This window comes from Macadamia integrifolia, chromosome 14 (assembly GCF_013358625.1).
Source record: "Macadamia integrifolia cultivar HAES 741 chromosome 14, SCU_Mint_v3, whole genome shotgun sequence".
Taxonomy (NCBI): Eukaryota; Viridiplantae; Streptophyta; class Magnoliopsida; order Proteales; family Proteaceae; genus Macadamia; species Macadamia integrifolia.
In genome coordinates, this window is record NC_056570.1 from 12,499,523 (window position 1) to 12,515,093 (window position 15,571).

Below are 15,571 nucleotides of genomic sequence, written 5' to 3' on the forward strand. Positions count from 1 at the left end.
AGTTTTTGGAAAAGCATGAGGAGAGATAAAGTTTTACCCAAAAAGGTAGTTTTCGAAAAAGCGGGAGGAGAGAGAAGGTTTTGTCAGAAAAGGTAGTTTTCAAAAAAGTGGGAGGAGAGAGAAAGTTTTACCGAAAAAGGTAGTTTTCAGAAAAGCGAGAGGAGAGAGAAAGTTTTTCCAGAAAAGAGGGAGGAGAGAGAAAGTTTAGGCAAGGGGTGCAAGTGATGTCACGGGTGCGCGGGCCATGTGCACGGTGTGTGGGCAATGTGTGCATGTCGCATAGTGTGTGGTAGGGTTGGGCTGGCTGGCTTGGCTTGGATGGGTGGCCAGTGTGCGCGACATGCACGCGAAAAAAAATGTGATTATTTAGGAAGGTTGCGGGAGATCTGTTGGTCCGATTTTAGCATACCATATATCATTAGAATCATATTTCCGAGCACTATCCATCTGTATGGCCATCTTGATCGGATTCCTTCGTATATAAAAGCCAATATTGGACCCCTTCCCTCCCGCGTGGGGATTTCTAAGGTTTTAGTCTCAGGCATGTTTCGGGGTTATCTGGGTAGGTAGGAGATGAATTTTAGGGTGTTTGGCTTAGGTGAGGGATTTTTCTAGGTTTCCAATGGGATTGTCCATGTGAGCGGCATATGTACGGGAAGGTGTGATTTTTTGGGGATGATTGCCAGAGATCCATCGGTGCAATTTTAATGTATCATATATCATTGGAATCTTGTTTCCGAGCACTATTTATCTACATGGTCATCTTGACCAGATTCTTTCATATATGAAAAGTTAAAATTAGACCTTCCTCTATCCCGCACGGGGATTTCCAGGGTTTTGGGTAGGGGAATGTTTCCATCAGTCCCTCTGTCGGTCGAAAGTTGGAAGTCGTGTCCAAGATCAGTATTTCATCATAGCCAGAGGAAGGTGAGAAAATTGGGTGTTTACACCTATGTAACCTACACTGCCCCGCTAGCGTACCCTACACCGTGGCCTCCCATTTGTCCAAAAAGGAATCTTTTTACCTTATTAGTCTTAAAAAAGTATCTTTCACTCCATTGGCTATAGAAAATTACCCTTCACCCCATTGGTTCAAAATTTCTTACTTTCACCCCATTGGTTTAGAAAATTTATTTTTTACTACCATTGGTTAAGGAAATTTCTCTTTTCTCCCTATTGGTCCAAAAATTCTATAAATACCCCCCTCCCTTTGATTTTACACAACAACAAACACCACAACAATCCAAGTCTCTTAGTGACCAACCCATAGTAGAGGAGCTCTGCCTCTCTCATCCCCTCACCCTTTGAGGTTTTCAAAAGTCTTCGAAGAGAACTTCATAATATCCGAAGTGTTCTTCGAATCTTCGAAGTGTTCTTCAGATCTTCGAAGTGTTCTTCGGGCCTTCGGAACTCTTCAATCCTTTACCTTTTTTAGTGACATTTTTGTGTAGGAAAAGCTTCCCCTTAGTCTCCCACCCCCCTTTTAAGGTTCTTCTAGTCTACGCAGAGATCTTCCTAAGATTCCTTCGAATCTTCGAAATGTTCTTCGGGCCTTCGAAGTTCTTCAACCATTTAGGTTTCAGCCTATCCCTAGCGAAAGCTTTGTCCAAGTGCCACCTCAGCCTAGGCCCCCATTGCCTATCCCTACCGGAAGCTCTATCCAAGTGCCACCTTGTCCCAGCCCTCCCATAGCCTATCCCTAGCAGAAGCTCTATCTGACTGCCACCTTAGCATCGCCCTCCCATAGCCTATCCCTAGCGGAAGCTCTATCCGAGTGCCACCTCAGCCTAGCCCCCCTATAGCCTATCCCTAATGGAAGTGCTCTATCTGAGTGCCTCCTTGGCCTAGCCCTCCCATGCCTATCCCTAGCAGAAGCTCTGTCCAAGTGCCACCTCAGCCTAGCCCTCCCATAGCCTATCCCTAGCAGAAGCACTGCTGGAGTACCACCTTAGTGAAAATCAAAAGTAGCCATTCCTAGTCGAAACTCTGTCTGAACATTATCACAATCAACATCTCTCAAGAAAGGAAGTTGGAGGTCAAGACCATCTTCCCCTGAGCTAGGAGAATCCATAAGAAAGTTCGTACCAGCATCAACTAGGGGGTGCACTCCTCCTAACCCGAAACAGGGGTCAAGCTCAGGTATAATTTCTCAACAGAATTAACCCAATGTAGACTTTATATAGATCTTGTTTTAGAGTACATAATCATTTAAATTTAGTCAATGTAAATATATGTGATAACTTAGCCATACATGCGGAATAGGAATAATTGTGAAAAATGTTCGTTCTTAAGCGTCTAGTAGGAACACTGGTTGAACTGGGTGGACTGGGTGCCTAACACCTTCCTAATTCTACAACCTGACACTTACCCTAAATCTCTGGACCAGACCAACTTTCGGGCCATTTTCTTAGGAATTGGGCCCACCCTGGGCAAGCATGGGTCCACCCCATAATCCTAGGTGGTGACTCCAAACCCCTTTTGCATGATCCCGATCCTCGTATTGGACCATCACCAAATCTCTGTCTTGAATGATGAACTTTACACTCCTACAAAATAGGCCTCCACATATCTCTAAACGGCGATACGACGGTATGGGGCCCGTAGGGAAAGCACACATGACACATCCCTCCATCATTAAAGAGAGAGAGAGGAGAGAGGATGGAATGCTAGCGTGCCTTTTTTCCTCCCCACAAAGGAGGAACGCATATGCATTTTTTTTACCTCTACCCTCACAGTGGCGACTCCATTGGGGATAAATGTCAAGCTTTTGACACTAGATGCTACCATTAAGTGCAAGAACATTTTCCACAACATTTGTTTGAAAACATGTTTGGCCAACCCCATATTTGTATTTGTACTCACTAATTGCATCATGCATCATGGTCGAAGTGAAATCATTTGGCGAGGGACTCCCTGTCATGCCCACACCCTCGGAGAGGTCAGTGCATGCATGGAGAGTACTCTAAGAGCAAATGGTAGCTGCTTCCTGTACAAGGATGTGGGGTATTGTTAAACGGAGAGGATGTTCATAATTGTGCTAGCACCCTCGGGGAGGTCCGTGCACTTTATGACATTTTGAGATCGAATAATGATATTCCCACATTACACTTTTGCACACAATCACTCACGGTTCCACCACCCCATGGCCAATTGCTTAACCTCGAGTGTAGTCACGAGTAATGTGCGAGAAAGTCACCCACTTGATCTCATACCTTAAGTATATAGATCCTGTCAAGGAAGCCTTATCAGTCCTATTGAATCCACTGCATACTTGCATCATATAGGAAATAGATGGAGAACGCTAGGGATGCCACAAACCGATTTGTAGAATTTGTTTGCAGTCTTGAAAAGGAATATTTCTATGATATATTCTAGTCATAAAGAAATTCTTTCCTAAGTGGATTTCGGATAAAAGGTGTCCTTCCTCCAATGAGAAATGAATTATGGATGACTTGGCATACGCGATCTGGGATAATTTCTGTTAAAGTCCCACGAAATGCCGAATTATCTAAAAGACCCAAGGAAACTAGGAGGAAGGTCACCTAATGGGATAAGATTAAGGAAACCATGACTTTATTGGTAGATAATATATTGATAAGGGTATTTTGGTCAAGCCATTTGTATGTACCTCCCACTTATGGCATTGAGTGGACTAGGGCATTAACCCCTGTCCACTCCCTACTATTAAGTGGACTAACTTTGGATGGATCATTAGTTGTTAATCGAGTGAATGTGTGGACAAGGGGTTGAGAATTCAGGAATCCTAAAATAAACCATTTTTGGTTCAGGCACAATTCCACACCTCAAGTATTCTCCGCAGTCCATTTGGACATGTCAAGGTAACTGGTTGACTCAATTAAGTCCAATGTCACCTCTATTGTCTCTCTGAGATTGTCTACCGCTAAGTGATTATGATCTAGTTCACATGGATCCCCACGACCTTAAATCACCCGAGCAAGCATGGGTCCACCCCGTAGAGACCTTACAGATAGAAATGGTGGAGGTCAAGAGAGGAATAGCTTAGATATTGTATGCACTCCAAAACCCTCCCAAGGCTGAACCAGCACAAGCCATAGGAGAGTTGGATCAGAACGAACCTACTGGTCATCGTGGGAATTCTTCCCGAATTGACTTAGGAGAACCAAAGCAAGTCAAACCAACTGGTCAGAGAGGAGCTTCACCTACCAATCCAAATGTTCAACAATGAACCTATTCTAGGGTCCCTCCTCCCAAGATAATGATTGAAGATGAAGAAGAAGAGTTCGTGGCACATGTTAGAATGGAACCTCTAGAGACAGAGCATGAAAGGAAATTCAGAGTGCAATTAGAGAAGTTGGAGAATATGATTCGAGCGGGAAAAGGCTCAAAAAGTCAAATAATTGATTCTAATGACATGAGTTTCTTCTCCGGAGCAAGGATTTTTGAGAAGTTCAAATGGCAGACTGATAGATTCGATGGGTCAGGGGACCCTAAGGCTCATCTCAAAGTCTTCCTTAGCATTGCCAAGTCATGGCAACTTGTGGACAACCAAATGGGGCAAGCCTTCATGTTAACCCTATCAGGACCAGCACTAAGGTGGCTCACCCAGTTGGAGCCTTCCCAAACCCAGAATTGGACAATAGTGGTGAAAGCCTTCACTAAGCAGTACTCGTACAACATTGAAATGGATGTGAAGCGACGGGAGCTTAAGACGTTGAGACAACATCCTAGAGAAGGATTCACTGCCTTCTTGATGAGGTTTAGGGATAAGGCCTCCAAGATGGCAGATCGGCCTTTAGAAGCAGAGCAAGTAGAAATGTTGATTGAAAACATATCAAAGCCTTATTATGATGTCCTTTACTATCAACATTTGCAAACTTATGCCTTGATAGGTACCAGTACATGTGCAGAAAATAGAATCCTAAAGGAAGCTCAGTATCAAGGATCCTCCCAAGATACAGACAAGAACACTAGAGTTGGACAGGGAAAGGGTCTCAAAACCAATGTGGTAGGTGCGGTCCAACAGTCAGTCTCTCCTATCACTTCATCACAACCATATGTGATACAAGCAGATGCACCCTCTCAGAAGGCTCCTCGTCCAAGAAGGCAGTTTACTGATTTGGGAATGCCAGTGACAACAGTGTATGAAAAGCTAAAGAAATAAGGGTTTCTAGGGAACAGTGCTCAAAAATACGATTCTGACAATATATGGCATGTCAAGATTGGACCGTCAAATCTCTTGTAATCAACGTTAGAAAAATCCATGATTGCATGTATGCTACACATGCTGGCTAGCTAGCTAGCCCGCACAGCCCCATGCACATACCCCCTCTGGTCATAGCCCGAGCCCCCTCTGGTCATAGCCTGATCCCCCTCTGGTCATAGCCTGAGCCCCTCTGGTCATAACCTGAGCCCCCTATGGTCATAGCCCGATCCCCCTCTGGTCATAGCCTATAAATCCCCTTCACCCATTTTGGTCTGAAAAGCCCTTTTACCTTTTAGATAAAAGCCCTTTTCACCCCCATATAGTCCAGAAACCCTCTTTGGTCCATTGGTTAAAGATGTTCTCTCTTCCCAATTGGCCAAAAAAACCTATAAATAACCCCCTCCTTTAGATTTTAGATACTAAATAACCCCATCTCACTCTATAGTAGTGAAGCTCTACCCTCTCTCCTCCTCCCCTCCCCCTTTGAGTTTCTTCGGATCTTCGGAGCGATCTTCGTCAAGATTCAAAATTTTGTTCTGATATTTGTAGTGTTCTTCGAAATCTTGAAGATCCTCAATCCAACTCTGTAGTTTGATCCATTTTTTTTTTAGAAAATAGCATGTTCTTAGCCTCCCCCCTTAGGTGTTCTTGATCTTTACAAAAAATAGAAATCCCTCCCCCCTTGAGGTTCTTCAGGTCTACGAAGAGATCTTTGTCAAGGTCCAAAGCTCTTCTCGGATCTTCAAAGTGTTCTTCAAGGCTTTGGAGATCTTCAATCCATTTTTTAGGTCAATCCTTTTTTAGCATTCCCTAGTACCCTTGGAATCTTTCCAGAAAAAGCCATTCCCAGCGGAAGCTTTGCCAAAGTTCTACCTCAGCCAAACCCTCCCCTAGCCTATCTCAGCGGAAGCTCTGCCAGAGTGCCACCTCAACCTAACCCTCTAGAAATAGCCATTCCCAGTGAAAGCTCTGCCTGAGTGCCACCTCAGCCTAACGCTCCCCTAGCCTAATCCTAGCAGAAGCTCTACCGAAGTGCCACCTCAGCCTAACCCTCCCCTAGCCTATCCCCAGTGGAAGCTCTACCAGGGTGCCCCCTCATCCTAAGCATGGAAATAGTCTTCCCTAGCCGAATCTTCATCCGAGTCCGATTCCAAATCTAGAAATAGCTTTCCCTAGCTGAAGCTCTGTCCGAATCCAAATCTGAAAGTAATTGTTCCTAGCCAGAACCCTATCCAAATATCATCACAGTCAATATCTCTTAAGAAAGGAAGTTGAAGGTCAAGACCATCTTCCCCTGAGCTAGGAGAATTTGAAAGACAGTCCGAATCAGGGGCCCACCGCTCTTGACCGAAACAAGGTTTAAGTTCATATACAGTTTCTCAACCCAATTATCATCATGTAGACTTTATATAGACCTTGTTTTAGTGTATATAGTAGTTTGAATTCAATCAATGTACATATGTGTGATAACTTAGCCATGCATGTGGAATAGCAGTAATTGTGGAAAATGTTCATTCTTAAGCATCTAGTAGGAAGACCGGTCGAACCAGGTAGATTGGGTACCTAACACCTTCCCAATTCTACAACTTGACACTTATCCTAAATCTTTGGACTAGACTAACTTTCAGGGCCCTTTTCTCAGGAATTGGGCCCACCCCCGGGTCGTAAGCCCATAATCCTAGGTGGTGACTCTAACCCCCATTTGTATGATTCCGATCCGTATATTGGACCATCATCAAACCCTCGTCTTAAATGATGAATTTTAAACTCTTACAAAATAGGGCCCCATGTATCTCCGAGGGGTGATACAGTAGTGTGGGGCTTGCGAGGTAAGCACACATGATGCCCCCTTCCTCATATGAGAGAGAAAGAGAGAGTAGAGAGGATGGAGTGGTGACTCATAAAGTCATCGATTCTCCAGCCACTACCCTCATAGTGGCAACTCCATTGGGATAAATGTCAAGCTTTGGATACTAGATGCTACCTTTAAATGCAAGAATATTTTCCACCACATTTGTTTAAAAACGTGTTTGGCTAACCCCATGTTTGTAATTGTATTCGCTAACTGCATCATGCATCATGCTCAAACTGAAATCATTTGGCGAGGGACTCCCTGTCATGCCCGCACCCTCGGGGAGGTCAGTGCATGTCATGGAGAGTACTTTGATAGCAAATGATACCCGCTTCCTATACAAGAGTGGAAGGTATCATTAAACAGCGAGGATGCTGTAATTGTGCCAGCACCCTAGCGGAGGTCAGCACACTTTATAACATTTTAAGATCGAATGCATCATCAAACGACGAGGATGTCCATAATTGTTCCAGCACCCTCGGGGAGGTTCATGCATTTTATGGCATTCTGAGATCAAATGATGGTTACCCTACATTACACTTTTGCACACAATCACTCATGGTTCCACCACCTCATGGCCATTTGCTTAACCTCATGTGTAGTCACGAGTAATGGGCAAGGAAGTCACCCCCTTGATCTGGTGCCTACAGGTATATCAAAAGGATCATATACCTTGCATATATAGATCTTGTCAAGGAAGCCTTGTCAGTCCTATTGCATCCACCGTATGCTTGTATCATGTAGGAAATAGATGGAGAAGCTAGAGCGCCATAAGTTAACTGTAGAATTTGTTTGCGGTCTTGAAAAGGAATGTTCCTATATTATATTCCTGTCGTAAAGAGTTGCATTCCTAAGTCAGTTTCAGATAGAAGGTGTCCCTCCTCCATAAGAAAGATGTCAAAATACGTGACTTAGGGGGAATCCCGTCAAATTCACGTAAAGTCTCGAGAAGTCCCCAGAAAATCAGGAGGAAGGACACCTAGTGGGAAAAAGAGCAAGGAAAGCATGACTTTATTATATGGAATATATTATAGGTATATTATTGAAAAGCCATATGTATGAATCTTTTGTTTATGATATTGGGTGTACCAGGGGCATCAAACCCTAGCCACTCCCTATCATTAAGCAGACTAACTTTGGATGGATCATTGGTTGTTAATTTAGTTAGTGTTCGAACAAGGGGTTGGGAATTCAAGAATCCTAAAATAAACCACTTTTGGTTCAGGTATAATTTCACACCTTAAGTATTCTCCGCGGTCCATTTTGACACGTCAAAGTAACCAGTTGACTCGCTGTAGTCTAGTATCACCTCCATCGTCTCTCCGAGATTGTTTACCACTTAGTGATTATGACACAGTTCATATGGATCCACCCAACATGGAAGCACCAGAACAAGCATGGGTCCACCTAGTAGAGACAGTGCAAGCTGAAGTTGCTGAAGTCAAGAATAGATTAGCTCAAGTGTTGCACTTGTTATGAAACCTACCCAGGACCGATCTCGGGGATGACACAACTCCTCCTCCAGTAGAGCCAGAACCAACTAGGCCTACAGAAAATCAAGGGACTTCCCCCAGGGATCCCCCTCTAGTTGTAATTAATGATGAAGAAGAGGATATGTGGCACATGTTCAAAAGGAACCTCCAGAGACAGAGAGGGAAAGAAAAATGAGAGAACAATTGGAGAAGCTTGAGGAGATGATCCAAGCAGGGAAAAGTTAGGAGAGTTAAACAGTGAATTCTGATGAGATGAATTTCATTTCTGGGGTAAGAAACCCTGAAAAGTTTTAGTGTCAAACTGACAGATTTGACGGGTTAAGGGATCCCAAGGCTCTTTTGGAGGTATTCCTCAGTATCATAAAGATATGGCAAATCTCTGACAATCAGACAAGGCAGGTATTCATGTCAACATTATTAGGACCGAAACTAAGGTGGCTCACACAGTTGAAATCCAAACGGCAAATTCCTAGGGCAGACTGAATGCCCTAACATAAAAATGGAATCAGTGAGTTTTGCATGTCATCCCATTACAAGCCTTTGAGCTCCTAATGTACAGAAGTGTAAAGCTTAGAGAGAAGATAATCAGGGGCATCAAGACCATTAAATCCATCATGATCCATAAGAACCCAACTATGTTCATCCGAGATGACTCATCAACACGCTTTGCAAGCCGAAGAACTGTGTTTGGGAAACGATCAACCCAAACACTTTTTTTGGGGGGGGTGTTAGTGATTCTAAATCCTAGAATCATTTTAATTACCTATAGTGTATAGAATACAAGAATGAATAATAGAAAGAAATCAATCACATACCCGTTGAGCGTGAATAAAGTCCCTAAATCAAGGTTGACGCTTGTATCATGAACTATGATGAAGAACCACGCAATATGGGTTCTTCTACTGAGATCTTCTGTAGCCTCTTACTATGGGATCTTCTCTCTGTCTCTACACTAGCTCTGTGAGAAAGCAGTGCTCCCAAATATTATTATGAAAAGTAATAGCTGCAGGGACTGTCAATATTCTATATATAATAGAATTCCTAAACCCTATTCCATTCCCACAATAGAATAGGGCTAGAAGTTTCCTAATTAGAGTGGTCCTTATTCTCTTGGACCCAATGGGTCAATCAATATCAGTTAAGCCCACATAAGAGTCCTAACAGGGGGGTGTAAAAGATCCACCCAAACACAATGGTAGGGTGATGAGGAGTTGCAGAGCAGGGGTAGGGTGAGGCTGAGGCTGAGGCTGAGGGTGGGTAAGAGGAAGCGGGGTGATGCTGCCTTCCATGGTTTTTAAAGGAGGAGGAGGAGAAAGAAATTGGTAAGAAAAATAACAAAAACGGAAACTAAACTCCTCAGTAGTGAAAGTCTTCACTAAACAGTAACCCCATAATATTAAAGTTGATGAAGAACGTCGAGAGCTCGAAACCTTGAGACAACAACCTAGGGAAGGGTTTACCACTTTCTTAACAAGGTTCGGGAACAAGCCACCAAAATGACAGATCGACCTTCTGAAGCAGAGCAAGTAGAAATGTTGATTGAAAACTTATCAAAGTCTTATTATGATGTTCTCTACAATCAACTTTGTAGACTTTTGATCCCCTAATAGCCACAGGGACACGTGTTGAGAACAAGATCCTAAGGGATGCATAATATCAAGACATGGGGAAGAATGCCAAGGGCAGGCTAGACAAGAATCCTGAAACCAATGTGATGGGTGCAGTCCAACAGTAATATCATCTGTGGCCACTTCACCTTCATAGCCATTTGTAATACAATTAAATGCTCCTTCCCAAAAGGCTTCTTGCCCAAGAAGACAGTTTTCTGATTTAGGAATGCCAGTGACAACAGTATATGAAAAGCTAAAGAAATAAAGATTGCTAGGGATAGTGGCTCCAAGAGTAATCAACAATCCTCCAGCTTGGTATAGAGATCATAAATATTGTGCTTACCACACTCAGAAGGGGCACAACACTGAAATATGCCTAGCTTTACAACATGCAATTCAAGATTTGATAGACAACGGGGCCATTGAAGTCGAAGCCAAACATCCTCCCAATGGTATTACCAACCCACTCCCTGATCATGCAACATCTAGTGTATTGGAAGAAGAATCAACAGAATGTGACCCCACTCAACTCATCAAGCCACGGGCTCGAAGAGATCACTTAAATGTCATAGGAGGTAGGACCAAGGTCAAGAAAATCCGTGGGAAAGCAGAGCCATCAGAAAAAGAGTCAAAAGGTGATGATCAGATACCTGCCTTCCCTCCTTCGTCACCGACCCCAAAAGAAGAACTCACCACCTTATATCATCGGTTGTCACCATTATCCTCCTTCTTACCATACCACCAGAAAGAAGGCCCCTCTTTATCATCTTATCATCCACTGCCTTCATTAGAATACCCTATTTCCTACATCACATCCCTTTCATATCATCCCGCCCCATATCCCTCATCACCCTTACATCATTCCCATAGGTCGATAGACAAGCCATCAAACCCAAAAGAAGGATGGACAGATGGGTACAATTGGAAGGATATGCTTGCCCTACCAGATTCCCCAAAGATAACTCCATTAACAGGACCAGTGAATGCATTAAGAGAATACCAGGAGGGTGATCCCACTTCTCTAATTCAGCCCACTATAGCTTCAGAGGACAATCTAGAGGTGATTGAAGAGATTACATATGATCTTCTCAGAGCAATAACAACATTGGCCATGGGGGAGCAAAGTAAAGAGTACACCTCCCTAATCCATATAGGAAGTTACACAGAGGATGATGAATCTGATAAAGAACCAAGTGATGGAGAAATTAGTGAAGAAGAGAATGATGGAAATGGCTCTAGTTCTCAAGATGATGATGAGTGCCCAGACTAGGATGACTACCAGGAGCCTTAACACAATGATAATGATGATGAATCAGGGTACTACTCCCTCATAGATCCAGGAGGATATTCAGTATATACAGTTGGGAAGGATGACTAATGAATACATTTATGTGTGAAATCTAGGGTAGTAAAATATGCATTTTATATATTTAGAACGGAGCTACCTTGGGTTTTACTCTCTTTTTGCAGTTTTTAAATTTTCAAGGCCTTAAGGAATATTGGGAGCTATATCTCTAATTTTACATTTAAAGAGGTCCTATTTCTTTTCATGGTTGAGAAGAGGACAAAATTTTGAGCAATATGGACGTGTTCAATTAAAATTACACATTCGTTTGGTCACCCGTATAAGTGATTATTCTTTTCAGGCCAGAAAAAGAATAATGGATCAGAACTGAACCGAGATGCAGAAACAACCTATTTGCAGTTGTCCCAGAGGTACAAGAAATATTCCAAATACCAACTTAGATCGATGGACCACATCCTTAAGTGATTGAAGATTTGATTTGTTTTTTGTAACAACTACTTAGCGTAGTTTGTGAGTTGTGGTGTGAAAAATCCCTTGCTTATTAGGAGGTCTCAAGTTCGAACCTCTTAGCTGCCATATTGTTGAGGTTTTTATTTTAGAAGATTTTCTCTCTCCTACTCATCAATCAAAGGAGGTCGACCAAAGGGTTTCTTACGCAAGAGGAGAGAGAAATAAAGAAATAAAGAGAAAAATAGAAAAAAGGGAGAAAAATAGGAAAGGAAAAAAAAAGAAAAAAAATAATTAAAAAAAATCATCCAAGATGCTGCCCACGTTTGAAGAAGAGAGAGAAAAAAATAAAAAAAGAAGGAAAAAGGAAGCAAAATCGTTGGAGATTCCCTACTTCCTACAATTCTCTATCTTCTCTCTCCTCTACCTCATCAACAAGATAAAAAAAAATATATATTTTTTTTTTTTAGAAGCTGAAATCTTTAGCTTCCCTCCCCCATTCTCTGTATAGTAGAATTAACACAATGGGAGGAGGCACTTCATTCTTCTTCTAGGGTTTTTTTTAGTTGCTCTATCTCTTTCTCTAGTTTTTTCTTTCTCTAGCTCTAGTTCTAGGTTTATGCTTTAAACACTTTTGTAAGTTCTTTTTATTCAATTAATGCAAGCACTTTTGTTATTCATTCTTTTATTTTTTGTAGGTTCTTTTGTTTCCAAGTTCTAGTTCTAGGCTTAGTTCTAGGTGACAAGAACAAGCTATGAAGCATGTCTTTCAAGTCCAATTTTTTTTTCTTCAGATTTGTTTTCGCTAGTACTAGAAATTTTAGATTTGGTTTATTCCAGATCTGGGTTTTAGTACCTGTAGTATCTCAAATCGATCAAGTTTTCAATTTAAGGGTTGAAGTTCAAGTAAGTAGGCTCCTTCAGTAGTCTTCTCTCCCCCCTCTCATTTCCTCTTCTGACTACCCTTTCTTTCTTAATTTAGGATTTTAATTTCAGTCATTATGTTATTGCTATCCCTTTCCCCCAAGGTTCATGGCTAGTGTATGTGTTGGCTTTGCCCCTCCTAGCCATAGAACCATGATTTTATTATTTTTATTTTAATTGATTGTCTCCCTTTCCCTAAATCCAAGTAGAGTAACCCTTGTAAGAGTGACTCTCTGGTCAAGTAGGGAAGCTCATATTATGATGCATTCCTTAGGCTAAGTAGAGAAACCTACTTGTGAGTCTCTCTCTAGCTTTATCCCCTTTCTTTTACTTTACTTTTATTTTAGCATTTTTTCCTTTATTGTTTTTTTTTTAATTGCGTGGTTTGTGTGGCTTGCGTCTTTAAATTCTTAGATGATGAATGGTTAGGACGTTATTTTATATACATATGTTTAGGACGGTAATTAGCATTAGATCACAATCATTAATCGGTTCACTTTCGCATTATTAAAAGGAGCAAAAAAATAATGTGGTTGCTCTCCCTGCATTTGACCTGTAGCTACACTAATCCATACGCTTGCGGTTTCATTTTAAAATCTCAAACAAGTTTTTAGCACCATTGCTGGGGAGACAGTTCCATGTTATTTTTTGCTTTCTTTTGGCAAATAAGAGTGCTTTGTATGTTTTGTTTTGTTTTTCCTTTTCTTTTATTGAATTCCTGAGAAGATCAACTTACAATAATAGTTGTATCAGTGGAGGTCGCCATGCCTCATAGTATGATAAAGACAGGTTTCGCCCTGTAGCAGTACCTCAGGAATTGACCTAAGCAACCCCGGATCCCTGCCAGTAAGCTCCCAAAAAATCCAAAAAGATAAAATCAAAAAAATAAAAAAATATCATAAAAAAAAGTTTTGCTATCTATTCTTTTGTGCTTGTCTTACTCTAGTTGTGCATAGTTTTCAATTACATAAGTGTTATGTGGGTACGTAATACTAAGAATCAGTTAGAAAGAAGAGATCCAACAAGTAGTGACTATATATATTTGCTCTCTTTAAAACCCTTCAATATGGGAGACCAACAGTAAAACCCTCCACCTAAATCTCTGAAAGATAGATTCTACCCTGCTAGAACAGCCCAACCTTCTTGCATAGTTCTACCACAAGCCCAGAGTAATAATTTTGAACTCAAATCTTAATACATCACTATGTTGCCCCACTTCCATGGGTTGACCTTTGAGGATGCATACTTATTTCTAAGGAAATTTGAAGAGGTATGTGTTCTAATTAAGATCCAACAGCTTTCTGATGATGCTATTAAGCTTAGGTTTATCACTTTTGCATTGAAAGACCAAGCTAAGAAATGGTTGTATGGGTTACCCACAAATTCCATAACCTTATGGGAACAGTTCATAGTTGTCTTCCTTAAGAAGTTTTTCCCAACTCATAAGACCAATAAGCTTAGAAGTGATATCCATCAGTTTAGGCAAAAGCCTAGTGAGTCATTTTCCAAAATTATGGAGAGATTCAAGGATCTACTTCAAGAATGCCCTCACCATGGCCTAAACTTATGGCTTATATGTCAAATAATTTATGAGGGTATTGATTACCCAACTAAACAAATGATAAGACTCTATGTGCCTTGAGGGATTCACATCCTTTACAGATAAAAGAAAGGCATGGGAATTCTTACTTGACTTAGCTGACAAAACCCGTGAGTGGGAATCAACCCAAGAGAGTGAAAGAACCATAAGAGGTAAAAGATGTTGTGGATGAGATAGTACCCAAGGAAGCCCATTTGGATAGCCTAATCAAGAGGATGGAGGCTATTGTTCCTAAAGAGCCTTCATCAGTCAATTTGGTTAAGATTTGTGCTTGGTGCCGGTCCCCTGGACATGTCATAGAAGAATGTCCCAACACCTCTGGGGGCACTTCTAATGATAGTGTTAATGCCTTATACCAGAATAATCCATATAGTAACACCTATAATCCAGGATGGAGAAATCACCAATTTCTCTTAGTATCAGGGCAACCAAGTAGGGTCATCAATTTTCATAATCAAGGTCAACCTGGACCCCAAAGGCCTCCCTTTACATAATAATATTTTTCCTAAAATACTTTTCCTAGGTCAAATGTGGGACCTCAAGCTAGTTTTCCTAGGGCCCCTCTCCTATCATCTTATCAATAACCTCCTGGGTTTACCAACACTGGAGAGGCAAGTATAATAAGTGACTTGAAAAAAAATATGGCCCTCCTCATGACAAGCCATCAAAATCTTACGAGAGAACTCACCCAAGTTATCTCAATTATGCATGAGAGGGAGAAATGAACTTTACCCAGTCATCCAGAACCTAACCTTAGGCATCATCAGCCTATTAGTTCACAAACACAAACTAATGCACCACTGAATATCGTACAAGGTCAGACCCAACAAGGGCCCTCTAACCAATGTAATGTTGTTTATGCCCTTAGGAGTGGAAGAGTACCAACAGTACGTTCCTAAATCTTCCCCATCTATTACACCTGTTAACTCTCCTTCAATTGAGGACACAAGTGTGCCTCTTGTTCCATGTTCGTCTGATGAACCTAAAGATTCTTCTAAATCTAAAGATGATTTGGTTAAGGAAACCAAAAATGATTCTTTTGAAAAAGAGTAAATCCCTAACAGTCCTTATGTTCATCCTGTTCCATTTCCTAATCGCTTGGTGCACAAAAAGAAGACTGCTTCCATGGATGAAATTTTAGAAGTCTTCAAAAA

The 15,571-nt window shown here is 41.5% G+C and overlaps 1 non-coding gene across 1 annotated transcript; it reads right to left on the reverse strand.

Moving 5' to 3' along the window:
* Positions 1–14,270: 14,270 nt before the first annotated feature.
* On the reverse strand, positions 14,271–14,377 carry LOC122062270. The gene has a single exon (XR_006134891.1). It is a non-coding gene; the product is annotated as a small nucleolar RNA R71 (small nucleolar RNA).
* Between the last annotated feature and the right edge of the window lie 1,194 nt (positions 14,378–15,571).